The 26,220-nt window shown below is 43.1% G+C and overlaps 1 protein-coding gene across 1 annotated transcript in view; it reads left to right on the top strand.

Moving 5' to 3' along the window:
- Positions 1-7,327: 7,327 nt before the first annotated feature.
- Positions 7,328-26,220, top strand: part of LOC122798784 (zinc finger protein 883-like) — a 101,743-nt gene continuing 82,850 nt past the window's right edge. Inside the window, exon 1 of the mRNA XM_044067893.1 lies at positions 7,328-7,459. The gene's annotated coding sequence lies outside the window, so the exon portion shown is untranslated. The remainder of the gene's footprint in view (positions 7,460-26,220) is intronic.

Raw genomic sequence — 26,220 nt, 5'->3', positions numbered from 1 at the left:
AATCCCATCCCCCTTTTGCTGTCAATCTGAAAATGAGGACACCCTATCCTCTGCTTGTCCCTCAGAGATTTTCCTTTGGGGGCACAGGATGAAGGATGTCTTCTATTGGAATGCAGTAGGGTATTCAAAGGCCCAGATGAGGTACAGGACTTTCACTGCCTGTCTGAGCCTAAACCTGTTGTTCCTTCAGTTCTAGAAGTCCTGAAAGATGCAGTTATTAATTCAAGTTAGCGTACTGCTTTTCACTAACATATCAGGACCCAGTACAATATAGTACAGTGCTGGATATCAGCAGCACAAGTTTTGCACTAAATCTGCATACTGCCTTGCTTATTAGTGATAATGAGGCCTGTGTTTTTTACCCAGTTGCTGTAGGGACATTCTGCATTTTACAGCAGCACATCTTTACAGTACAGGCAGCTTTAAACATCAGAGCAGAAGTCACTGTGTTAGCAGCTATGGCAATAAGATTACTCTAGTTGTAGCAAGGAGATTAGTAGTAATACTGAGTTAGCACTGGTTAGTACTCTTCTTAGTACTCATGTTAGCTCTAGCAGTCACCACAACTGTCAACTGTACCACTGTTGAAGGTGGGCACCATTTTTCAGGCTTCGTTTACCACTTTGCACAGTGTGCCTATTTTTAGAGATATGTACATGATTTTCTCAAACTTGCCACCCATTACATATGATTTTAAAGCTGTTTAGTACACAGTAAACAGTACAGTTTTGTACCTACCATAAATGTAGATGTTCGAGTGCTCATACAGCTGCAGTCATAACAGATGGGTTTTCCTGCCGTCAGGCGGGTCCTCGGTCGGCCGAATTCCAAAGTCTAGGTTCGGCGTCGGTTGTCGTCGCTTCCTCCCTGACGTCAGTGCGGCAGGGGTATAAAAGAACCAGCCGACACCATTTTCTTCAGTTTTTCTTGCCCCAGATGTCAGGTGCCCCCAGAAGGTAAGCAATACATAGATTTATGTAATAATGCAATGGGTTATAATCAAAAAACAGTAGTTGCAAGCAAATACACCATAAATGAATACCCCAATCAGATTGTATGAAGAGGTGTTAGCCATTAGGCCTGTCCCAAGAGGGGAAGGAGGGAGGGAAACCTGGACTGCAGCTGTATGAGCACTCGAACATCTACATTTATGGTAGGTACAAAACTGTACTATGTTCATCGTGCATACAGCTGCAGTCATAACAGATGGGTTGAATCCCAAAGCTAAAAAAGGGGTGGTAGGCACTAGGTGGAACTAGGAGGAGCCAGGATACCCTGCAAGACTGCAGTGGCAAAGCCTGCTCTAGATTTGGAGTATAGTGGAAGGTGATAGTGCTTGGAGAAGGTATGCACAGAACTCCAAGTGGCTGCTTCCAAAATATCTTTGGTAGGAACCCCCCTGAGGAAAGCTGCAGAGGTAGCTGTGGCCCTTGTGGAGTGAGATCTGATGCCTGTTGGTACAGTTTTACCATGAAAAGAGTAACAAAAGCATATGCAGTGGGCTATCCATTTTGAGATTGTTTGGAAATTGGCTTCCCTTGAGCTCCTGTAGCATAGGACACAAAGAGTTGCTCTGATTTTCTGAAAGGCTTTGTTCTGTCCAAATAGTAACACAGCTGTCTGTGGATGTCCAAGGAATGTAGTAGTCTTTCTCCTTTGTTTTGAGGATTAGTGTAAAAGGTAGGTAAGTGGATAGCCTGATTCAAAGCTACCCTGGATACTACCTTTGGCATAAAGGACAGATTGGTTCGTAAGGAAACTCTGTCCTGATGGAAAATGATGAAAGGCTGCACAGCCATGAGTGCTTGTAGTTCCGATACCCTGCGAGCTGAGGTGATAGCCAGAAGGAAGGCAGTTTTCCAGGACAAATATTGCAGTTCTGTTGAGGCAGCTGGCTCAAAAGGAGGCAAGGTCAGTTTTTCTAGAATGAAATTGAGGTCCCAAGCAGGTACTGGTTGTTTCCTTGGGGGGTTTATATTTTTAGCCCCTCTGAGGAACTGTCTTAAGAGGGGGTGAGAGAATAAAGGAGGATCAGTGTTGTATTCTGCAGAAATGGCTGAGGCATGGATTTTGATGGAGGAGAATGAAGGTCCGCTCTTTAGCATCCCAGCTAGATACTGTAATATTTGAGGTAAATTCAGTATTCCAGGATTCTGGCCCTTTTTCTCATTCCAGGCACAAAACTGTTTCCATTTTGTGGAGTAAACTTTTCTAGTAGAAGGCCTTCTGGCCTCCAAAATGACATCCTGCACCTCCTTGGAGAGAAAGGTCTCCTGTGAAGTCAAGGAATCTTCCATGCGGCTAGATTGAGTGTTTTCAGCTGACTGTGAAGAGTTTTGAAGTTGTGTTGAGTCAGAAGAAGGGGCATTAGTGGCAGGGCCCATGGTGGGGAATGTGTCAGGCTCCTCAGGAGTGGGTACCAGTGTTGTCTTGGCCAGTCCGGGGCAATGAGAATCATCTTTGGTCTGTCTGCTCTGGTTTTTAATAGAACTTTGGGCAGCAGAGGAAGAGGTGGAAAGGCATAAACTGTCATTGCCGTCCAACTGAAAGAGAGTGCGTCCACTCTCCAGGCCTGTGGATGAAAGGTTCTTGAGCAGAATTTTTTCAGTTGGTGATTTCTGTGGGAGGCAAAGAGATCTATGTCTGGCCTTCCCCATGCTTGAATTACCTCTGTAAAAACTTGAGGATGTAACTTCCATTCGTGTGGATCTGTCATATTTCTGCTTAGGTTGTCTGCCAGCGTGTTTTCCTTGCCTGGCAAGAACTGTGCTTGAAGTTTGATTTGTAATTCCAGAGCCATGTTCCAAAGAGACATGGCCAGTCTGCATAGTGGGTATGAATGGGTTCCTCCCTGTTTGTTTATGTACCACATTACTGTGGTGTTGTCTGTCCTTATCAATAGCTGACCTGGATGCAGAAGGTTTTTGAAAGCTATAATAGCATTTATTACTGCTAGCATTTCCTTTTGATTGATGTGTAGGTGCTTTTCTTTTTGGGACCATTTGCCCTGAATGCACCGATCCGTCATGTGCGCCCCCCAGGCGTAGTCCGAGGCGTCTGTTGTGATGACTTGATTTGCTTGAGGTTTGCAGAATGGGAGACCTGTGTTTCTTTGGCATGCTTGAGCCCACCACAGAAATTCCTTTTGAAGACATGGAATCAGTGGTATTATTGTTTCCAAAATGTGGCTGTGTTGAGACCATAGGTTTTTCAGGTACCATTGAAGTTTCCTCATATGCAGCTTTGCACATGGGATTAGTAGGATGCAAGATGCCATGAATCCCAGAGCCTGCAGGATTTTCCTTGCAGTCAGCCTGGTGAAATTTGCTAGTTTTCTGAAATATTGAGTTAGTTGCCCCTGTTTCTCCGGCATGAGATAGGCCATCTGGGTGTTTGTGTCCAAGTTGGCACCCAGGAAAATTATAGTTTGAGAGGGAATTAGTTTTGATTTCTTTTTGTTGACTGTGTATCCCAGAGAATTCAACAACTTTATTACAAAAGCCAGATGTTTCAGAAGTATGTGCTTGCTGTCCGCTTGGATCAGGCAGTCGTCCAAATATGGGTATATTTGTATCCCTTGAAGTCTGCAATAGGAAATTACTGATGCCAGGCATTTCATGAATACTCTGGGCGCAGTAGATAAGCCAAAGGGCAATGCAGAGAATTGATAATGAGTTGAACCTGCAAGACATCTGAGGTATCTTCTGCAATCTTGTCTGATTGGGACATGCAGGTATGCCTCCTTGAGGTCCAGTGTTACCAGCCAAGACTCCTTGCCCAGCATGGAAAGAAGCTGCTGTAATGTGAGCATCTTGAATTTTGGCACGAGTAAAAATGTGTTTAGGATGGATAGCTCCAAAATAGGTCTCCAATCTTTTCCCTTCCTTGGTACCAGGAATAGTCTGGAGTAAAAACCTTGACCTTGTTCTTGTGTAGGTACCTCTTGAATAGCGTTCATGTCCATGAGATCTGAAATTTGCTTTTGTGCCTCTGCCCTTTGATTGTGTGGCAGGTTTGGCATGCCTCTCATTTTTGGAAGGGTGTGAAAATGGAATCTGTAGCCTCTGTCTATAATGTCCAGGATCCATTTGTCTTTTGTGACAATATGCCAATTTTTTTAAAATAATGCCAGTTTTCCGCCTAAAGGTGCTGCCATTTGAGCCTTGCTTGGCATGCAAAGGGGAAAGTCATTGGGTCTGCTTTCTGAATGGCTGTAAACTATCCTCACCACCTCTTTGTGTAGGTGCTTGCCATTGTCTGCCTCTAAACGATCCTTGAGATTGCCCTCTGCCCCTTGGACGCCTGTATCTACCTCTTTGGGGTCTGTCCGTGGCTGGAAAGGACCAATTTTTGGAAGGCCAATTTCTACTGAAACGTGGTGGTTGTACCTGTAGGAAATCTTTCACTGTTTGCATTGATTTAGCCTTTTCCTCCATTTTCTTTAATACCTCCTCAGCTTTAACACCAAATAATACATCCTTCTGCAGAGGGGTATCTAGTAATTTAGCTTTGACATGATCTGGTAAGGTTTGCTCTTTGAGCCGGGCATGTCTACGTATGACTGATCCTGTAACAGCAGCTCTACATGAGGCCTCTAAAGCATCAAAACCACATTGCAAGGTATGTTTACCCACTTGTTCTGCACTATGTATCAAATCCTGCAACTCTTTCAATTCTGGTTGTTCAGGTTGTGACATTTTGCTTCTCAACTGTGATAACAGAAACTGTTGGTACTTTAACATATGGAACTGGCAGTTTAATGCCCTCATGGATAAGGTGGCTGAGGTGTATACCTTTTTCCCCCACTTTTCTAAAGCTCTGGAATCCCTCTCTGAAGGTAATGGATTTTTAGCAGTGGAGGCCTTAATTCCCTTGGGGCCCTGTGAGATAGTTTCTGGGTCAGCCGAATGGCTTTTGTGTAGGAATTGGTGTGAGTCAGGAACCCAGTAATACCTGTCAGGCTTGACTGGGGCTGGAGGTAAAGAGTCTGGGTTAAGGCTGGACTCCGAATACACATCATCTAGGATGTCTAAGACAGGAGGTATAGCCAGAGGCCTGTGCTGAGGGAGCAGGAGAAAATCCCTAAGTCTTTTCTTGGAGTCTGAGTACTCTTGGCCTTCCCAGTGGAAGTGCTCCCTCAAGGTATGCAGGGTTTCCCCAAAAGAGTAATTCTCAGGGGGGGAGACAGAGGGAATGGACTCCTCTGCATCAGAATCTTCAAAAGGGGAGTATGAATGTTCCTGGTCATCAGAATGTTCTGAAATAATGGAGGCCTGGTCCGAGGAGGGGGATTCTGCTATGGTGCAGGTGCTCGCAAGTTCAGTGTTATGGATTGTAAACATACCTGTAGCCTCCACCTGACTGGGGATGGATACATTTCATGGTTCCGGTTCCATTTTTTTGCTGTTATAATAAATTCATAAGTAGTATTCAGAGTGTTCATGCCATAGAGCCAACCAAGAACAATGATCCATTCAAGTATGGAATCATACCTCTCAACCTCTTAGAGCAAGAAATCTGGACAAAGCCATAAATAATAGGGGGACAAAGGCCCGAAAATAGGGACACTTTTTAAATATTGCGGTTATAAAAGTTGATAAAATAGCAGGTTTTGCATTGTCCTATTTTTTTCTGAAGGGGTATGAAGTCTGAATCTCAAATGTCTATCATTATTTGCTGACTTCAGCCCTCCATGATTTGCGAGTAATTTGCCAGAAAACCACAATTTTATGAGAAACAGACCAAAAATATGAGACAAATATATGGACATTCTGTAAAAATATGTACAGTTGAGAAGTATGTATGTAATATACACTCTTTCCCCTTCCAGTTATCTGAGGATTTCTTAAACATTTTCAAATTAGTACTTAAATGAATACTGATTGGTATACTGTTCAATAATCTTAACATAACATTAATTACACAAGAGTATTTTCTTTGTTTTTCATAATTAAACTTAAATAGTCACATTTCTGTGACATAATTCCTTATCACTCTTAAAACTTTCCATATTAAACTTTTCTTGAAAAGCAATTGATGAAACACATTAAAAGCTAGTATTAATTTTCATTTTATTACTGTATAACAAATAGAATAAAGCTTTAATCTTCTCCATCTATACTTTCTAGTGGACTCGATTTACCTGAAGTGACAATCATTTTTTAAAGTCACCATCATGCCTAGGTTGGGTGGGTTAAGCCAGATTTCCTGGCTGATGGAATAAAGAGGTGGAAGAAGGGCCACAAGATAAGACACAAACCACTCTTAGTTGTTGCCTTGATGCCATCCCCATGAACGTCCTTCCTCTTTCTGATGGGGCTGTCCATTACAGAGGAATGTACAGGCTTATGTCTGATGTCGCTTTCTGTGCAAGGATCAATGCAATGTCTTAACCAGGTACCTGTGCAATACTAAAGTCTCGTGCATGTAAGTGTTCAGTTCGAAAAGTGTTAAAATATGTTCTAATTATGTGCAATATTAGTCTGTCTACCTGCATGTCTGTGATGTAGTAGCGAGGCGTTACATGTGAAAAATGTTTGTGAAAGTAGTCTATATGTTTGCACATTGAGTCTGGAGACGGAGTTTCGTTCAGTTTTTGCACTTGTGTGATTTCTGAATGACAGTAAAGTTTGACTTTTGACTGGGGTGAGACTTGGTGACTTACAGGTATGATAGAAGAAGGGCCTAAAAGAAAATCTTTCATTTACAAACCTACATGTCATTCATCACACCTTAATGAGAAACTTAAACGTTGAGTCAAGTGTTAGTTAAGGAGCTCCTGCAGCACTTTGAAATGGTGATGTACTTACGGTTAATGTCAGACTGCAAGTTTTCTGACAAGAAGGCATTAAATCCAAGAGAACTAGTGCTGTGTCAACACTTGTATTAAGTAGGTATATTTTAATTTTGTATGCACTTATTTGATTTGGTCTGATCAGCACACTACTCCCATGTTAGAGACATTTCTATTTGTATTGTTCACACTAGAATTCCTAACTGTATTTCATGTAATTTAACTTCTGTCTGCTGTTGTTCGACTTGTGTAATAATTACAAACACACACACGTGTGCATATGAACAATAAATTAAGAATGTGGAAATGTTTCTTTCTTAGGCAAATGTTCTTGACATGAGTGAATGTAGGAGTGATATGATGTAAGAATCTGGAAAAGTAGTCTTGTCTGCAGAGGTTGACTTATTCATAAAATATAGCTCTTTTGTGGTGTATTTTTAGCATTTTCTGTCAGATGTGCCTGATAACACCACTTTAAACATACTGTAAAACTTCCTGGAAGGATACAGTGGTTAATTGTAGAATTCTTGTTTTCATTTGTAGGGTATAATATACCATTGAACCTCCTTTGGTTATTTATTAGGAAAGATGAAACTGTTCCATCTCCTGGGACTGAAGAGAAAGCAACGGCACAACAAAAGCATTTTCATGGAAGTAGAAACAGCTGTAAGTACACGATAAGTATTCTTTTACTGCTGTTTGTACAAGGTCACAGTCTAGAATAAGTGTTGAGGGACTATGTCCACTAGGGTAAGGTGAATCAATCGTCCAAAAAATAGGAAAGCATACAGCTTGATTAATTATGCTGGGCCCAGACAAGCAAGCTCTTTTTCTAAAATAAATCAAGTCCAAATGTCACACCATAGCTGCTAGTTACCGTTTTGTGATCCACTTTCTGAAATATTTGCCAGTACTCCAGAACATGTTGTGGTACTGAAGGCCGAAGGTGAGCTGTACTGCAGAACATGGTGTGGTACTGAAGGCTGAGGGTGAGCAGTACTGCAGAACATGGTGTGGTACTGAAGACTGGGGATGAGCAGTACTACAGAACATGGTGTGGTACTGAAGGTTGAGGGTGTGAGTACTGCAGAACATAGTGTAGTACTGAAGGCTGAGGGTGAGCAATACTGCATAACATGGTGTGGTACTGAAGGCTGAGGGTGAGCAGTACTGCAGAACATGGTGTGGTACTGAAGACTGGGATGGGCAGTACTACAGAACATGGTGTGGTACTGAAGGCTGGGGGTGAACAGTACTGCAGAACATGGTGTGGTACTGAAAGCTGGGGGTTAGCAGTACTACAGAACATACTGTGGTACTGAAGGCTGGGGGTGAGCAGTACTACAGAACATGGTGTGGTACTGAAAGCTGGGGTTGAGCAGTATTACAGAACATGGTGTGGTACTGAAAGATGGGGCTGAGCAGTACTACAGAACATGGTGTGGTACTGAAGGCTGGGGGTGAGCAGTACTACAGAAAATAGTGTGGTACTGAAGGCTGGGGTAAGCAATACTGCAGAACATGGTGTGGTACTGAAGGCTGGGGGTGAGCAGTACTACAGAGCATACTGTGGTACTGAAGGCTGGGGGTGAGCAGTACTACAGAGCATACTGTGGTACTGAAGGCTGGGGGTGAGCAGTACTGCAGAACATGGTGTGGTACTGAAAGCTGGGGTTGAGCAGTACTACAGAACATGGTGTGGTACTGAAGGCTGGGGTGAGCAATACTGCAGAACATGGTGTGGTACTGAAGGCTGTGGGTGAGCACTACTGCAGAACATGGTGTGGTACTGAAGGCTGGGGGTGAGCAGTACTACAGAGCATGGTGTTGTACTGAAGGCGGAGATGAGCAGTACTACAGAACATGATGTGATACTGAAGGCTGGGGGTGAGTAGTACTGCAGAACATGGTTTGGTACTGAAGCTTTGGGGTGAGCAGTACTGCAGAAAATGGTGTGGAACTGAAGGCTGTGTGTGAGTAGTAGTATAAATTATGGTGTGGTTCTGAAGACAGGAGGTGGACAGTACTACAGAACACTGTGTGGTACTGAAGGCTAGGATGAACAGTACTACAGAACATGGTGTGGTACTAAAGGTTGAGGTGAGCAGTACTGCAGAACATGGTGTGGTACTGAAGGCTGGGGTGAACAGTACCACAAAGCACTGTCTGGTAGTGAAGGCTGGGGATGCGCAGTACTGCAAAACAGGATGTGGTACTGAAGGCTGTATGTGAGTTGTACTGTAGAACATGCTGTAGTACTGAAGGTTTCGTGTGAGCAGTACTACAGAACCTGGTGTGGTACTGGAGGTTGGGGTAAGCAGTACTGCAGAACATGGTGTGGTACGGAAGGCTGGGTGAGCAATATTGCAGAACATGGTGTGGTACTGAAGGCTGGATTGAGCAGTAATGCAGAACATGATGTGGTACTGAATTCTAGGTGTGAGTAGTACTGTAGAACATGGTGTGGTACTGAAGGCAGGGGTTGGCCAGTACTACTGAACACTGTGTGGTACTGAAGGCTAGGGTGAACAGTACTACAGAACATTGTGTGGTACTGAAAGCTGGGGTTGAGCAGTATTACAGAACATGGTGTGGTACTGAAGGATGGGGCTGAGCAGTACTACAGAACATGGTGTGGTACTGAAGGCTGGGGGTGAGCAGTACTACAGAAAATAGTGTGGTACTGAAGGCTGGGGTGAGCAATACTGCAGAACATGGTGTGGTACTGAAGGCTGGGGGTGAGCAGTACTACAGAGCATACTGTGGTACTGAAGGCTGGGGCTGAGCAGTACTACAGAGCATACTGTGGTACTGAAGGCTGGGGGTGAGCAGTACTGCAGAACATGGTGTGGTACTGAAAGCTGGGGTTGAGCAGTACTACAGAACATGGTGTGGTACTGAAGGCTGGGGTGAGCAATACTGCAGAACATGGTGTGGTACTGAAGGCTGTGGGTGAGCACTACTGCAGAACATGGTGTGGTACTGAAGGCTGGGGGTGAGCAGTACTACAGAGCATGGTGTTGTACTGAAGGTGGAGATGAGCAGTACTACAGAACATGATGTGATACTGAAGGCTGGGGGTGAGTAGTACTGCAGAACATGGTTTGGTACTGAAGCTTTGGGGTGAGCAGTACTGCAGAACATGACATGGTACTGAAGACTGGTGGTGAGCAGTACTGCAGAACATGGTGTGGTACTGAAGGCTGGGGTGAACAGTACTACAGAAAATGATGTGGAACTGAAGGCTGTGTGTGAGTAGTAGTATAAATTATGGTGTGGTTCTGAAGACAGGAGGTGGACAGTACTACAGAACACTGTGTGGTACTGAAGGCTAGGATGAACAGTACTACAGAACATGGTGTGGTACTAAAGGTTGAGGTGAGCAGTACTGCAGAACATGGTGTGGTACTGAAGGCTGGGGTGAACAGTACCACAAAGCACTGTCTGGTAGTAAAGGCTGGGGATGTGCAGTACTGCAAAACAGGATGTGGTACTGAAGGCTGTATGTGAGTTGTACTGTAGAACATGCTGTAGTACTGAAGGTTTCGTGTGAGCAGTACTACAGAACCTGGTGTGGTACTGGAGGTTGGGGTAAGCAGTACTGCAGAACATGGTGTGGTACGGAAGGCTGGGTGAGCAATATTGCAGAACATGGTGTGGTACTGAAGGCTGGATTGAGCAGTAATGCAGAACATGATGTGGTACTGAATTCTAGGTGTGAGTAGTACTGTAGAACATGGTGTGGTAATGAAGGCAGGGGTTGGCCAGTACTACTGAACACTGTGTGGTACTGAAGGCTAGGGTGAACAGTACTACAGAACATTGTGTGGTACTAAAGGCTGAGGGTGAACAGTACTACAGAACATGGTGTGGTACTGAAGGGTGTTGTGAGTAGTACTTCAAAAACTTGTGTGTTATTGAAGTCTGGGGGTGAGCAGTACTGCGGAACATGGTGTGGTACTAATGTCTGGGGGTGAGCAGTACTGCAGAACATGATGTGTTATTGAATTCTGTGTGTGAGTAGAACTGTAGAACCTGGTGTTGTACTAAAGGCAGGGGGTGGGCAGTACTACAGAACACTGTGTGATACTGAAGGCTAGGGTGAATAATACTACAGAACATGGTGTGGTACTGAAGGCTGTAAATGAGCAGTACTACAGAACATGGTGTTCTGAAGGCTGGGGTGAGCAGTACTGCAGAATATGGTGTGGTACTGAAGGCTGTGGGTGAGCAGTACTACAGAGCATGGTGTTGTACTGAAGGGTTGGGGTGAGCAGTACTACAGAACATGGTGTGATAATGAAGGCTGGGGGTGAGCAGTACTTCAGAACATGGTGTGGTACTGAAGGCTGGGGTGAGCAGTACTACAGAATGTAGTGTGGTACTGAAGGCTGGGGGTTAGCAACACTGCAGAACATGGTGTGTTACTGAATGCTTTGGGTGAGCAGTACTGTAGAACATGGTGTGGTACTGAAGGCTGAGGGTGAGCAGTACTACAGATCATGGTGTGGTACTGAAGAGTGGGGCTGAGCAGTACTACAGAGCATGGTGTGGTACTGAAGGCGGAGGTGAGCAGTACTACAGAACATGATGTGGTACTGAAGGCTGGGGGTGAGTAGTACTGCAGAACATGGTGTGGTACTGAAGCTTTGGGGTGAGTAGTACTGCAGAACATGGTGTGGTACTGAAGCTTTGGGGTGAGCAGTACTGCAGAACATGGCATGGTACTGAAGACTGGTGGTGAGCAGTACTGCAGAACATGGTGTGGTACTGAAGGCTGGGGTGAACAGTACTACAGAAAATGGTGTGGAACTGAAGGCTGTGTGTGAGTAGTACTATAAATCATGGTGTGGTTCTGAAGGCAGGAGGTGGGCAGTATTACAGAACACTGTGTGGTACTGAAGGCTAGGGTGAGCAGTACTACAGAACACTGTGTGGTACTAAAGGTTGAGGTGAGCAGTACTGCAGAACATGGTGTGGTACTGAAGGCTGGGGTGAGCAGTACTGCAGAACATGGTGTGGTACTGAAGGCTGGGTGAGCAATACTGCAGAACATGGTGTGGTACTGAAGGCTGGGTTGAGCAGTAATGCAGAACATGATGTGGTACTGAATTCTAGGTGCGAGTAGTACTGTAGAACATGATGTGGTACTGAAGGCAGGGGGTGGGCGGTACTACAGAACACTGTGTGGTACTGAAGGCTAGAGTGAACAGTACTACAGAACATTGTGTGGTACTAAAGGCTGAGGGTGAACAGTACCACAGAACATGGTGTGGTACTGAAGGCTGGGGTGAGCAGTACTGCAAAACATGGTGTGATACTGAAGGGTGGTGTGAGTAGTACTTCAAAAAACTGTGTGTTATTGAAGTCTGGGGTTGAGCAGTACTGCGGAACATGGTGTGGTACTGTTGTCTGGGGGTGAGCAGTACTGCAGAACACTGTGTGGTACTGAAGGCTAGGGTGAATAATACTACAGAACATGGTGTGGTACTGAAGGCTGTAAATGAGCCATACTACAGAACATGGTGTTCTGAAGGCTGGGGTGAGCAGTACTGCAGAATATGGTGTGGTACTGAAGGCTTGAAGTGAGCAGTACTGCAGAACATGGTGTGGTACTGAAGGCTGAGAGTGAGCAGTACTGCAGAAAATGGTGTGGTATTGAAGGCTGTGGGTGAGCAGTACTACAGAGCATGGTCTGGTACTGAAGGGTGGGGGTGAGCAGTACTACAGAACATGGTGTGATACTGAAGGCTGGGGGTGAGCAGTACTTCAGAATACTGTGTGGTACTGAAGGCTGGGGGTTAGCCGCACTGCAGAACATGGTGTGGTACTGAAAGCTGAGGGTGAGCAGTACTGTAGAACATGGTGTGGTACTGAAGGCTGGGGGTGAGTAGTACTGCAGAACATGCTGTGGTACTGAAGGCTGTGGGTGAGCAGTACTACATAAAATAGTGTGGTACTGAAGGTTGGGGGCTAGCAGTACTGCAGAACATGGTGTGGTCCTGAAGGCTGGGGGTGAGCAGTACTGCAGAACATGCTGTGGTACTGAAGGCTGTGGGTGAGCAGTACTACAGAAAATAGTGTGGTACTGAAGGGTGGGGCTGATCAGTACTACAGAACATGGTGTGGTACTCAAGGCAGGGGGTGAGCAGTACTACAGAAAATAGTGTTATACTGAAGGCTGGGGGTGAGCAATACTGCAGAACATGGTGTGGTACTGAAGGCAGGGGATGAGCAGTACTGCAGAACATGGGTGTGATACTGAAGGCTGGGGGTGTACAGTACTACAGAACATGGTGTGGCACTGAAGGCTGGGGTGAGCAGTACTACAGAACATGGTCTGGTACTGAAGGCTGGGGTGAGCAGTACTACGGAACATGGTGTGGCACTGAAGGCTGGGGTGAGCAGTACTGCAGAACATGGTTTGGTACTGAAGGAAGAGGATGTGAAATGTATGTATGGGGGTGAGGAGTGCTACAGAATATAGTGTGTAACTGATAGTGTGATTGTGTTGGTGTGCAGTACTGCAGAATATAGTATTAGACAGTAAAAAATTGTGGCAGCACATTGGTTGTTACTGCATGTGTTATGACGTGATACAAATTCACAGTCAAAATTTTCATATTCATCTAATAACATTTTAGGTTTACTCTAAAAATCTTTCAAAGATGCTGATGCTTTTTCAGCAATTCTTTCTTATTTTCTTGGTTTTAGTTAGAAATATTGCTATTTTTTTCTGTTGTTAATCTTTATGCAGTGGTAAGCATGATTACACAGATTTCATTTGTGTTATCACATATGTAAGCCTCATAATCTGATCTGAATACCGTTTCTAGGAATTTAAGTGGTTTGGAATTCCTTTGACATCTAAAAGTTACCTATAGAAGTTCTTCTGTAATTAACTCTCCGCCTGTAGATCGGTGTACATGTCTCTTTAAGAAATCTCCTGTGGGCATGTACTAATGTATTAATTACTGAGCATGTGCAGGGACCGAGTGCCATTTTGTGTTAAGATGTTGTAGTGTAAGCATGTCTGTGCGTAAGCTCTGTTTGTTAGTTAGTTTTTTATAGTTATTGAAGCTGCTATGCATCTTGATTTGTTTTTGTATAATAAAGCTTCTTAAACTAACTACCCCACCTGCTTGTCATTTTTGGAGTAAGGAACAAGCAACATGATGTCAAAACTGGGATTTCTAAAGGACATGATATTGGAAGAGGCAAATCTAATGGCTAGAAAGAACTCCAGGTTCTCTACTTGGACTTCAAGAGGTATATGTAAGAGTGGACTGCCTTTGCTGTTTGTAAAATCTGCAAAAAAAAAAATGGTCAGAAACAAATTTCTAATGTTAAAAGTCGCTGAAACTGTTTCATATTTTCTAAATATGAAACAAAGCATACAAGACAGCTCTAAATGATATTAAAATAAGTCAAAATGTCTGATATTTCTAGAATTATTGAAATTACTATGGAAAATGTTTGAAATAAAGTTCGAATTGCATAAAATGAATAAAAATAAGATAAATGACTGCATGTGCATGGATGGGAGATCGCAGATATACCCCAGGGATTACCTCAGTGTCACTGCTCGACAGAGGCACAGCAAAATAATGGGTATAGTTCCCCATACTAAAAGGGTGGCGTAAGCCACAAAACGATGGGCTAGGCTTGTAAATGCCCTCGGGCAGATAGCCTAGTATGAACCTATGAACCTATGAACCGATGTTTTTGCGAATAATGTACTTTTCATATTAATTGAGGCTATCCAAGTTATCAGAAGTGTATGAAGTGTTCGAATGTTTGTGCAGTGTTACAGTAAAGTTATTTCACAAATATAGCCATTTTGGAGCATATTTCGCAAAGTACAATATTTCGAAGAGTTTATTGTGCATTTGTGTGTTACTGCAAGCTGCAGAGAGGCAACTTATTTGTACATAATTACAAGAGCCATATTTTCAATGTATGCACAAACACACATATTTATTGGCATGGCTGAATTTCGAAAACCAGGTCCACTAGTGTTTGGTAATAATATTGCTGAGAACTGAGGAGCGTTTGAACAACAGTACAATGTTTTCATACAGGCTGCATTTTATGATAAAAATGACCATACAGAGGCATTTATTCTACTTAATGTATCTGGGTCAACAGCCATAGAAAGGGAACATTCATTTGTGGATGCACCTGCTATTTATGCTGGAGAGGGGGAATCCATCATATTGTTGTACAGGCTGTCATGGGAGGACTCTTAGTGCTTAAAATGTAAATTTAGAGAAATGTGTAACCCCCAGACAAATGTTACAATGGAAAGACACATATTTTACACAAGGGATCAAGAGCCTGGTGAAACTTTTGCAGCATATATAACTGACCTAAGAAATTAAGCTAAAATGTGCAGATTTGGTTATTTAAGAGACGAGTTAATAAAGGACAGACTTGTGTGTGGTATTAAAAATGATGCTGTGAGAAAGATTTTGCTTTGTGATAGTGACTTAATGTTGCATAAGACCATTGAGATTTGTCAGATATATGAGCTCACAGAAAAGCACACAGATATGCTTACAAATGAGAATAGCTTTAGAAGTTACTGCAGTAAAGCTCATGGTAATGGTATGCAGCATGTTATTAAAAGAAACAGGCCCAGGCACATGGCAGCAACTGTAGTCTCTGCCACACCCACTAGTAAATCCCAGAGCTTTCTAGCAAGTTGCAGAGTTCACACAGCCTCAGTGAAGCATAAGAGTCAGTCAGCAAACTCAAAGCATGGGCCCCAACCTATTTTCATTGCTAACTGTCACAACAATCATGAATCTGAAAGAGAAAAGTGCTTAGCCTTTGGTCAACAATGTCACAAATGTAATAAATGGAATAATTTCAAAGGATTTTGTAAATCAAAAGCCGCAAATTATTTCATTGTAAATGAACATTTCAAGAAAAGGGTTGATCAGTTAGAAAGCAGTAATGTGGCATCTCCTACTTTTTATGTTGATGGTGTGTCAGTGCTTAGTGAAACAGTCAATGCAGCTGATTTATGGGGCAATAATGAATTATTTTGTACTGTTCGGACAAATGGCAAACCCATAGAGCTCAAAATTCATACTGTCTCAAAGTGCGATGTTATGTCTGCTGAAACATTTGCTAGAGTGTGTACTTTTGAAGGCTTGATTTGGCAAAGTGTGTGAAACTTGTTGCATATGGTGGTGAAAAGATTCGAACTGAGGGCTCAGTAATGCTTTCATGTTACTCTCATGGTAGATGTTGCAACTTACTTTATGTGGTCAAGAGGCATGTCCAGTCATTAAAAATGGGACTGCTTTCATTTAATACGGAAGTTCACCATGTTAGCATAAAAGACCACTACCCTAATTTCACTCGGTCTATTTTTTCTACTTATGCTGATCCTTTTGATGACAAACTAGGCAAGCTTCTAGTTGTGTACTCCATGAAATTGGACCCAGAGGTCAGTCCAGTTATCAGGCCAGCCAGAAAAGTTCCACTAGCTATGCAGAACAGAGTCAAAGCTGAACTAGATAAAATGGTGCAACAAGGTGTGATTTGTCCAGTTGAAACTCCAGCTGAGTGGGTAGCTTTCATGGTGGTAGCACATAAGAAAAGCTCAGATGAAATCAGAATATGTATTGACCCATGAGATTTGAAGAAGCCACTGAAAAGACCACGTCATCTAATGTGCATAGTCAAAGACATTGCAACCTTGATGCCAAATGCCAATATTTTTTCTGTTTTAGATGCAAAGAGTTCATTTTGGCAAATTCAGCTTGACAAAAAATCCTCATTGCTCACTACTTTCAGTACTCTGGAAGGTACACATTTCTGAGAATGCCATTTTGGATAAATTCTGAAAGTGAAGTCTTTCAACGTGCAATGGAGCAAATCTTTTCTGGGTATCCTTATGCTGTCATAGTAGACAACATACTTGTAGGAGGTAATGGTGAAACAGAGCATGACAGAAACCTCAGAAAAGTTCTGGAAAGGGCATGTCAATTGAATCTTAAGCTCATTCCACAGAAATAGGCTATGAGAAGCCACTTACATTGGCCATTTATTCACCAGTTCAGGCTTATGACCAGACCTTTCTAAGCAAACAGCCATTCTCGAGATGCCAGCTTCAGACAGTGTTCAAGCCCTGCAACATTTTCTTAGCATGGTTAACTACCTTGGCAGGTTCATTCCAGACTTGAGTTAAATGTCAGATGTATCTTAGTCTTGGTTAGAACAGCTCCAGAGAGCATTTGATGTCCTGAAACAGAATTGCCAGTCCACCTACTCTACGATACTATGACATCTACAAACCAAGGTATTCTTTCATGTGATACTTCAAAATTTGGTGTTGGTGCAGTCATTCTACAAGAGGATCAACCTGTTGCTTATGTGTGCAGCACTCTCACTTAAACTGAAATGCAATATGCTCAGATGGAGAAGAGCTTTTGGCAATTGTGTTTGCATGTTCCAAGTTTCATGATTATGTGTATGGTAGACCTATCCAAATTGAAATAGGTCATCAACCTCTAGTCACTATCCTCAGAAGGCCTATGCATTCAGCTACAGCAATGTATGATGTTGAGATTGCAAAAGTACAATTTCAATCTTGTCTACAAGAAAAGCAAACATCTTTATCTTGCTGATACGTTATCCAGATCACCCAGAAGTACCACTGAACAGCATGAGAATGAGCAGTTTCATTTTGAAGTCATGGAAGTGACAGATTTTTATTTCATACATCTTGATGAGCTCAGAGATCACGCAGCCACAGATCCAGTTTTACAGAAGCTTAACTACCTTCTCAGAAAAGGATGGCCATCAAAGCAATCTAGTTTACCTCCAGAAGTGCAACCTTATTTTCCCTACAGAGATGAGATTTTTGTCAGACAATGGTATCATTATAAAAGGTCTTAAAGTTATTATTACTATGTCTTTGCAACAAGAGTACATTACTATCTTGCATTGTAGGAACTGAATCTACCAAAAGAAGGGTGAGAGGACTAGTATTTTGGCCTTCTAAGTCACAAGATATTCAGAGAGTACTTTCATCTTGTTCAGTATGTAACAGTACAAAGCCGCATCAACAGAAGGAACCACTTCAGCCAAACCAAATTCTGGAACTACCTTGGTCGAGAGTAGCTACAGACATTTTCAAGTGGAATGGTCAACATTACTTGGTGTTAGTAGACTCTTACTCCAGTTGGTTCAAGATTGACCTACTTCCCAATATAGCATCCACTACTGTCATTACTAAGATGAAGCGTCATTTTGCAACTTGTGGTAGTCCACACAAAGTTATTTCTGACAATGGCATGCAGTTTTTCAAAATATTTGCCCAAGAGTGGGACGTTACTCATGCCATGAGTAGCCCAGAGTGCCTGTAGTCAAATGGTTTGGCAGATTGCGCAGTTCAAAGTGCGCAACAGTTACTAGAGAAGTCGAAATGAGACAGTAGTGACATTTTCCTGAATCTCTTGAATCTCAGAACTATTCCTCGTGATAAACATCTTGGTTCACCTGCACAGAGACTTCTGTCGAGACAAACAAGAACGACATTGCCAATCATTAGTCAATTGATGGTTCTATGTGTCAAGAACAACAAGTTAGTGAAAGCCAATCTGTTGAAGAAATGCCTAACCCAGAAGTCCTAGTACGATAAGGCTAGCAAACCGCGCAGTCCATTAGGAGATGGAGAAGTGGTAAGGATGCAAATGTCCAAAGGTTATGATCGGATTGGAGTCGTGAAGAATATCTGCCCAAAGCTAAGTTGATACATTGTGGAATCACAAGGATCAGAATTAATGATGACTTGGAAGCATTTGATACTGGTGTCATGCCTATACCACAGCACATAGCCTATGACAAAGACTCTTTATCTCAGAGTGAGTTGTCCGGTGTTCCAGTCCCTGAGTAAGTTCCAGAAGCTATTTCCATTCTTGTGATGAATCCCGAGGTGACCTGTTTACTGAAACCTGTCCCTGTTACTAAGTCCAGTCCTGATAGTTATGTCACAACATCTGGTCAAGTGTCGAGATCATTTTCCAGATATACAGCGACTTGGACATGACACTATGAATCATTTGAACATCATGTTCTTTTCTGATTGTGTGTATTGATGCATGCCTAACTGCAGTCTTATTTGTTAAAGTGCATTCTTTTCTCTAAGATGGAGGATGTAGATCAGTGTACATATCTCTTTAAGAAACCTCCTGTGGGCATGTACTAATGTATTGATTAATTAGCACATGCAGGGAAAGCGTGCCATTTTGTGTTAAGCTGTTGTGGGGTAAGCATGTCTGTGTGCACGCTCTGTTTGTTAGTTTGTTTATAGTTTTTGAAGGTGGTATACATCCTGATGTGTTTTTTTATAGTAAAGCTTCTTAAACAAACTACCCCGCCTGCTTGTCATCCTTGGAGTAAGGGACGAGCAACACTGCTGACTGATTGATGCATCAAGATTCTTCTTAATCCTTGATTCTATGATGTTACCCTGCTATACTTCAAATATGTATTTCACAAAACAATTGATTTCATATCTACTTTGCAATTTTTTCTAGTAGAAATTTTGTTTGTGTTCCATTTCCTTTTTGAGTGCTTACTTTCCTTGATCTTCTATAAATCGTGTAGTTTCCAAATCTTTTTCATATTTATTTTTGAATATTGTACATGTTCTTTATTTAACTGCAGTGGTGGTGCTGTGGTAGCGTTGTCGCCTTACAGTAAGACGTCCTGTTTGATTCTCAGCTAGAGCATCTTCTCTGTGGAGACATGAGTGAATGGGCGTGCCTTCGTTGAAGGTTGTACGTCAGGGCCGGCAACTCGGTACTTAAAAATCTACTGCCAATCATTAGCGGACCGGAGTTCCGCTGTGGCGACCCCTAACCGGGAAAAGCCGAAAGACACAACAACATGTTCTTTATTTACTTTCATGCTGTTTTTCACTAAATACTTCCCAAGATATTGCCATCCATATTGATTTAAATTAAGATTTATTATCCTTTGAATATTTGATATGTAATTGAATTCTAATTCCCATTTTCTTTTCTGAGAGAATTTCACTCTAATAGTTCATTTGAATTCATTCTTTTTATTTTCAGCCAGTTTGCTTTAACTGTGGTAAATAAAAATTGCATTTCTATGATTCAGTTTAAATTTATAGGTTCCTAGCTTCATAGAAAGTTACTAGGCAATTGGCCCTAAGGCCTTTACAAGCTTGGTCATGTAATACCCTTGTTCCCTAATTGACCAGGGTTAGATTGGTCATTGCTAGAGCGAATCTATGATCAGCACCAAATGCCCCTGTCCATCAGGGACATAGGTGCCACCCCCCGGGGTGAATTTACAGTCTGCCATCCAATTGTCAAAGCTGTGCTTAAATAAGGTCATTGAGGAGCTGTACTTCAAGTGAAGTGGGAGATTATTCCAGAGGAGCATCAGTCTCTGGGAGACAGCTCTGTTTCTGCATCATGTTCTGTTTATGTCAGAGTTTAAGCTGAGATTCCTAGATCGAGCGACTCTTGTTCCATTTGATTTATGGACATGCAGCATTTCCATTAGGGCATGGTCTGAGATCACTCTGTAGGCAAGGCACATGTCACCTCTTAGCAGCCTGTAGGCTACATAGTTCGGATACAGGGTGTTCAGCCTTTCCATGTAGGTTATGTTTTGGAAGCCCTGAATTTTCTTGGTTAGAAACCTCTGTGGTCTCTCCAGTTGCTGCAGGTGTCTGGTGAGGTACATGCAGACGGGAGCATTGTACTTAATTAGTGGTCTAATGAGGGTCGAGTACAAAGGAGTTATAACATCCTTAGTTTTGGATGCAATGCCCTTACTTATGAGATCCACAGTGTAGAAGGGTTTCCTTACCACTGCGGACACATGGTGATCAAAGTTTAGATTGCTATCAACCTGTGTTCCCAAGTGTCTCACCACTGTGTTTGAGCTTAGGGGGGTGATGTCTGTAATGTAATTTCCAAGGGCTACTTCTTTGCCAAAGGGAATAATGATGCACTTTTTGAATTTAGTTTTAGTCCGTGGTTCTGGCTTCAATCATTTGTCTGTGTTAGCTGCTTTTGTAATATGTTAACATCATTGGGGGACTCCATGATTGTACCTAGTTTGCAGTCATCTGTGAACTTAGTAAGCCACAGGCCATCCACTTTCACCTGGACTTCCAAGAAGTATATTCCAAACAGTAGAGGGCCCAACACAGATCCCTGTGGTGCACCACTGGTAACTGGTCCACTGGTGGAGGTGGAATTCCCAACTTTGACAGTACACGTTATGTCAGTGACCCAGTTTGCTATCCATTTAGTAACCTATGGGTTATTCCCCAGCTCAGAGAGTTTCTCAATTTTACCTGAGTGAAGGATCATATCAAAAGCCTTGGCTTCGCCAGAATAGGCAGTATGTACTGCTTTGCCCTCATCAGGGCTTTGGTGCCATTCTCGAAGAAGTCCACCACGTTTAATAAGCAAGATCTGCCCTTTAATGAAGTCAAAAAAGGTCAGGTCAAGAGTTTAGAGGTCACCTATGTCTTTGTTGATAAGGTCCATGATGATTATTTCCCTGGCCTTGTAGATAAGGCTGTTAGGATTCTAGGCCTGTAGTTCACAGGGTTGGTTGATGGTCCACTTTTGTGTAAGGGTATTATTGTTGCTGTTCTCCACTCTGTTGGTACAAAGCCAGTGCTCAGGTTATGGTTGAAGAGTGTGCCAAATGGTTCTGCTAGGTCATGTTATAGATAGATTAGCATGCAGTCTGGGATGTTATTTAGTCATATGGAGGCTGTGTTTTTGGCCTTTCAAGAGGGCAGATCTGACCTGCTCTTTGGAGATATTAGTTGGAAGACTGGTGACAGGGATGGTTTGAGGTATGTCTGATGGAGGCAGGGGTGTGAAGATTGTGCCAAATCTGTCTACCAGCAGGTTGAAGGTTTCTTCAGGTTCCATGTGAGTGGCACCATGCACTATAAGTTCGGTGAATAGCCTGGTATTCCCTTTAAGATTTTGAAAGTAGCTAAAGAAAGCCTTATTTTAGCTAAACATGCTAACTTAGCCTTGTAATTAGCTTTAGAGTATTTTACAAGCTATCTGATTTGCTTGTTAAAGCTGTGGAGGGAATTCTTCCTCTGCTGAGTAAGTTCCCTCTTGTTCTTAGATATGTTTCTTCCTTTTGTTATATAACTTATTTATACTTGCGGTCCACCAGGGTGGCCTGTTTCTTCAGGAGGACCTGGTTTTGATCCTGTCAGGTACAGCCCAGTCTGTACAGTTATTTAAATATGTATACAGTACATTTATATACTCCTGCGCATAGGACTCATTGTTGGGTGTGTTAGCAGTGGATTTGAAACTTTTATACCCTCGCTTGGTAGGTAAAGTTTGCTTTGGAGAAATGTTTGTTTGTTTGCTTCTGTAGGGGTATCCAGTTTGATCTTCACATCAATTGATACAGATTTATGGTCTGACCTCCCCAAGGAGGGAAACACACAGGGGGTAGTGCAGTGACACCCCATGTTGGTGAGTACCAGGTCCAGAACAGTTGAGCCACTTGTAAGGGTACAGATTAGCTGTTCCAGAGCATTTGAATTAACAAAGTCCAGGAACCTCAAGCTGATCACATTTCTGCTCATGTATGTTGTCCAGTGTATGGAGGGATAGTTGAAATCTCCCATGACCCAAATATTTGGCTGGATAGAGAATGATTCAAGCAAGTCCAGGTAGGCCGTGTGCTTCTCTTTGTTTAAGATGGAGGATCTTTAGGTAGCAATGATGTGGTAGGGTGTTTTTCCTATAGTTTATTTAGACCTGGAGTAGCTCTAAAGAGCCGTACTGCTTAAACAGTCTTGAGGTGTATTTGGATTTAATGAAGATGGATACAACTCCACCTTTGCTTCTTTCATGATCGTTTTGGGGTCTGAATGTGTGGAAGGCATTCTAGCCTTGTATGGCCTGGGTGCTCTCTGCGGCTTTGAACCAAGTCTCAGTGACTGCACAGACATCAGCGTCTTCCAAGGTGAAGAGTGCTTCCAGGGAGTGCAGTTTTCTGTTTAAGCTCTCGAGTGGTTTTCTTTACATCAGGAATTTTGTTTTTTTGACACTGGCTAAAAAAAGGCACTATGGGACAGGCAAGTATATTTGCCAGTATCCAAAAGCCTAGAGGGGACAGATGAAGACCATCTCTCACAAAGCAGAGTGTTTTTTGTCAGCCATGTGTTCCCAGGCTGACAGATACTGGATCCCCCTGGATTGGCACCGGAAGCTAAGCCAAGTGTTGAGGTCACATCATCATTTTCCTTCTGTATTGTGTCATCATCCTGGCTGAAGGTAAAATGGAACCCAGGGATAGGGACATACCTGCCTGAGACACATAATCTGAGAGTTCAGTCATGCGTGTAGTGCAAAGAGGTACATCTCAAATCATTCACCCTAGCATGTACTATGACAAGAGTCATAACGGTAATTGTTGTTGAGTGATTTGAGAATATGCATGATTTCATGGATCCTGACACCTGACAGGCAGCTAACCGTGACCGTTTCCTTTTCCAACCTTGTGAAGGGGACAGCTCTGTCTCAGTATGGAATTGCCTATGACCAGAACATTAGGTTTTGAGGTATTTTGCCTTAGGGGCTTATTTATTGAGGCACTTGCATGTGTATTATGTGTAGTGGGGTCTGTTCATGTCACAGTATGTGTGATTTGTTTGTGCTTGGGAGGTCTCGGTCTTTTGGTAGGCTCTTATGAATACCTTCTCAGATGTGGGTTTATGTGGCTTGACTCTGCCTTGTGTGAGTGGAGATGTGAGCTGATAACCTGTTTGATGTCTTGATTCTTGTTCAATGAGAAGATTGATTCCAATTTCATGGTACAGTTACATCTCTCATGTGTTGTGTTTGTTTGCTTTAGGAGCAAGTGGTTTCCAGCATGCTCGAGGCAATTCCTATGATGGCCCAGGATGCAAATGTCAATGAGGCTGGCTGGAGAAATGTTGGGAAACTGACTTTACATTGTAGCAGGTTTAAAGTATATGTACCAGTTATACGGAGTGGGCATGCTGGATCAGCCTTTTCTCTAGCATTAACCCGACTATCTAACAAAGGGACTTATCCTATTAAAGATTAGGGATGAAGAAATGTGGCATCACTGCCTAGGACTCAGCTGAGTTGCCCGCAGTGCAGCAGTGTGCAGCTAAATTGCACTCAGTGCAGCAGTGTGCAGCTAAATTGCACTCAGTGCAGCAGTGTGCAGCTAAGTTGTGTTCAGTGCAGCAGTGTGCAGCTAAGTTGTGCTCAGTGCAGCAGTGTGCAGCTAAGTTGAACTCAGTTCAGCAGGGAAGCTTGGAAGGGTTCTACTGACAGATGTCTAGGGAAAAAATAGTTTCTGTTTGCATCTATACACGGCAGAGCTAAACCCAGTTGCATGAAGCGCAACTACAGCCAAACAAAAGGCTTTAAATACAAGAGACGTTAAGCAGTTTTAACACAATCACCACAATAAACAGGACATGCTGGAGGGATAGATTCCTGTCCCAGAGACTTCCCATACTCTGGGTAGCCCTGTTCCAGAGTATGGGAAGTCCCTGGGACAGGAATCTATCCAGCATGTCAGTGGTGACAAGGTTTAGGCCCCTCGTGTAGGGACCTAAACCTTGTCACCACAATAAACAGGACATGCTGGAGGGATAGATTCCTGTCCCAGAGACTTCCCATACTCTGGAACAGGCTACCCATCTATGTCAAGCAAAGTTCTTCATTAGCACTCTTCAAGAAAAATCTTGATGAGTGGATGGGAAATAGGAAATATACCCCGGGGATCACTTCTGTGTCTCTGCTTGACACTGACACAGGAAAATAACTTTCTTGGGTGGTATAAGGCAGAGAACCTTGTTGGCTAGGCTTACATAGGCCCTTGGGCCGATAGCCTAGTACCTACCGATGAACAATCTAACCAATAGGAAAGCCCATAACTGATCCTTTTTTCCAGCAGTCCCTTGGGCTACACAACCTCTGCCATAAGGGTGCAGGGAGGCCCTCTTAATGTAAGATGGCTGGTCTCAGACACAGAGATTCCAAACAGTCTAGACTCAGCAAGTCCGAATTTAGCCTGTGCTATATAAGGCAGTAGTGTTGCAGATACAAAGAGCAGAATAAAATGCAGTCACAGGCACACAAAGTAAGATAAAATGCAGTCACAGGCACACAGAGTAAGATAAAATGCAGTGACAAGCACACAGAGTAAGATTAAATGCAGTCACAGGCACACAGAGTAAGATAAAATGCAGTCACAGGCACACAGAGTAAGATCAAATGCAGTCACAGGCACACAGAGTAAGATCAAATGCAGTCACAGGCACACAGAGTAAGATCAAATGCAGTCACAGGCACACAGATGCAGTCACAGGCACACAGAGTAAGATCAAATGCAGTCACAGTCACACAGATGCAGTCACAGGCACACAGAGTAAGATCAAATGCAGTCACAGGCACACAGAGTAAGATAAAATGCAGTCACAGGCACATGAAGCAGCAGATTAATGACTTGCACAAAGTGCAATGCCGGCTCTGAACATACTTATTTTTAGTTGATTTCAGTGGATGCCTTCAGTTTCAGCAGATACAGTTCAGACTTCTGGCTAATGTTGCCAAACTCTGAGCAGCAATTTGCTTCTTGTTTAGAGGGTTGGAAAGGAATTGGGTAGCAATTGTCATTGTCCATGTTGGTGTGACTGACCTGAGATGTACCTCTCTGGACTACGTGAAAAGAGACATGGAGGACCTCTCTGATCTTGTAGCCCAGGCAGGTATGACCCTAGCCCTGAGTAGCATCCTGCCATCACCCAGAATAATACCACAGTACAAGGACACAATGATTGACTTCAACAATTGGCTAAGCTTCTGGTGTCATTCTAAGGGGATCCAGTATCTGTCTGCCTGGGATGACATCAACAGACCACGATGCTTTGCCAGAGATGGCCTGCATCTGTCGCCCTTGGGATTCCGGATACTGGCTAAGGCTCTTGCCACCCCTATAGTGCCTTTTTTAGGCAAGGTTCAAATGACAAATTCACCACCATAACAGGTTCAAGCAAGCAAGCAAAATCTGAGGGTAATGCTACTCAATGCTAGAAGTCTAAACCTCAAAATGCACTCACTCGAAGAACTCCTTAAAATGGAGAACATTGACATCTGTGCAGTGACGGAGACCTGGTTCAGGGCTCCAAAGAGCACCCCTGCATTACCAGGCTATAATTCATACCACACCTTTCGGCCACCTAACCTGAGCTGAAACACTAAATGCGGAGGTGTGTCCATATTCATTAAGGATATCCACCACCTCCAGGCTAGTTGCTCAGCATAATGCATCCGAGATTATCCAAGTGCAACTAACTCTGGGCAAGACGCAATCCAAATTGTAACTTGCAACAGATC

The sequence above is a fragment of the Protopterus annectens genome, chromosome 3.part1 (assembly GCF_019279795.1).
Source record: "Protopterus annectens isolate FY-2018-M chromosome 3.part1, PAN1.0, whole genome shotgun sequence".
NCBI classification, from domain to species: domain Eukaryota; kingdom Metazoa; phylum Chordata; order Ceratodontiformes; family Protopteridae; genus Protopterus; species Protopterus annectens.
Note: the sequence above shows the minus strand (reverse complement) of the source record. Positions and strands in the feature narration are given on the sequence as shown.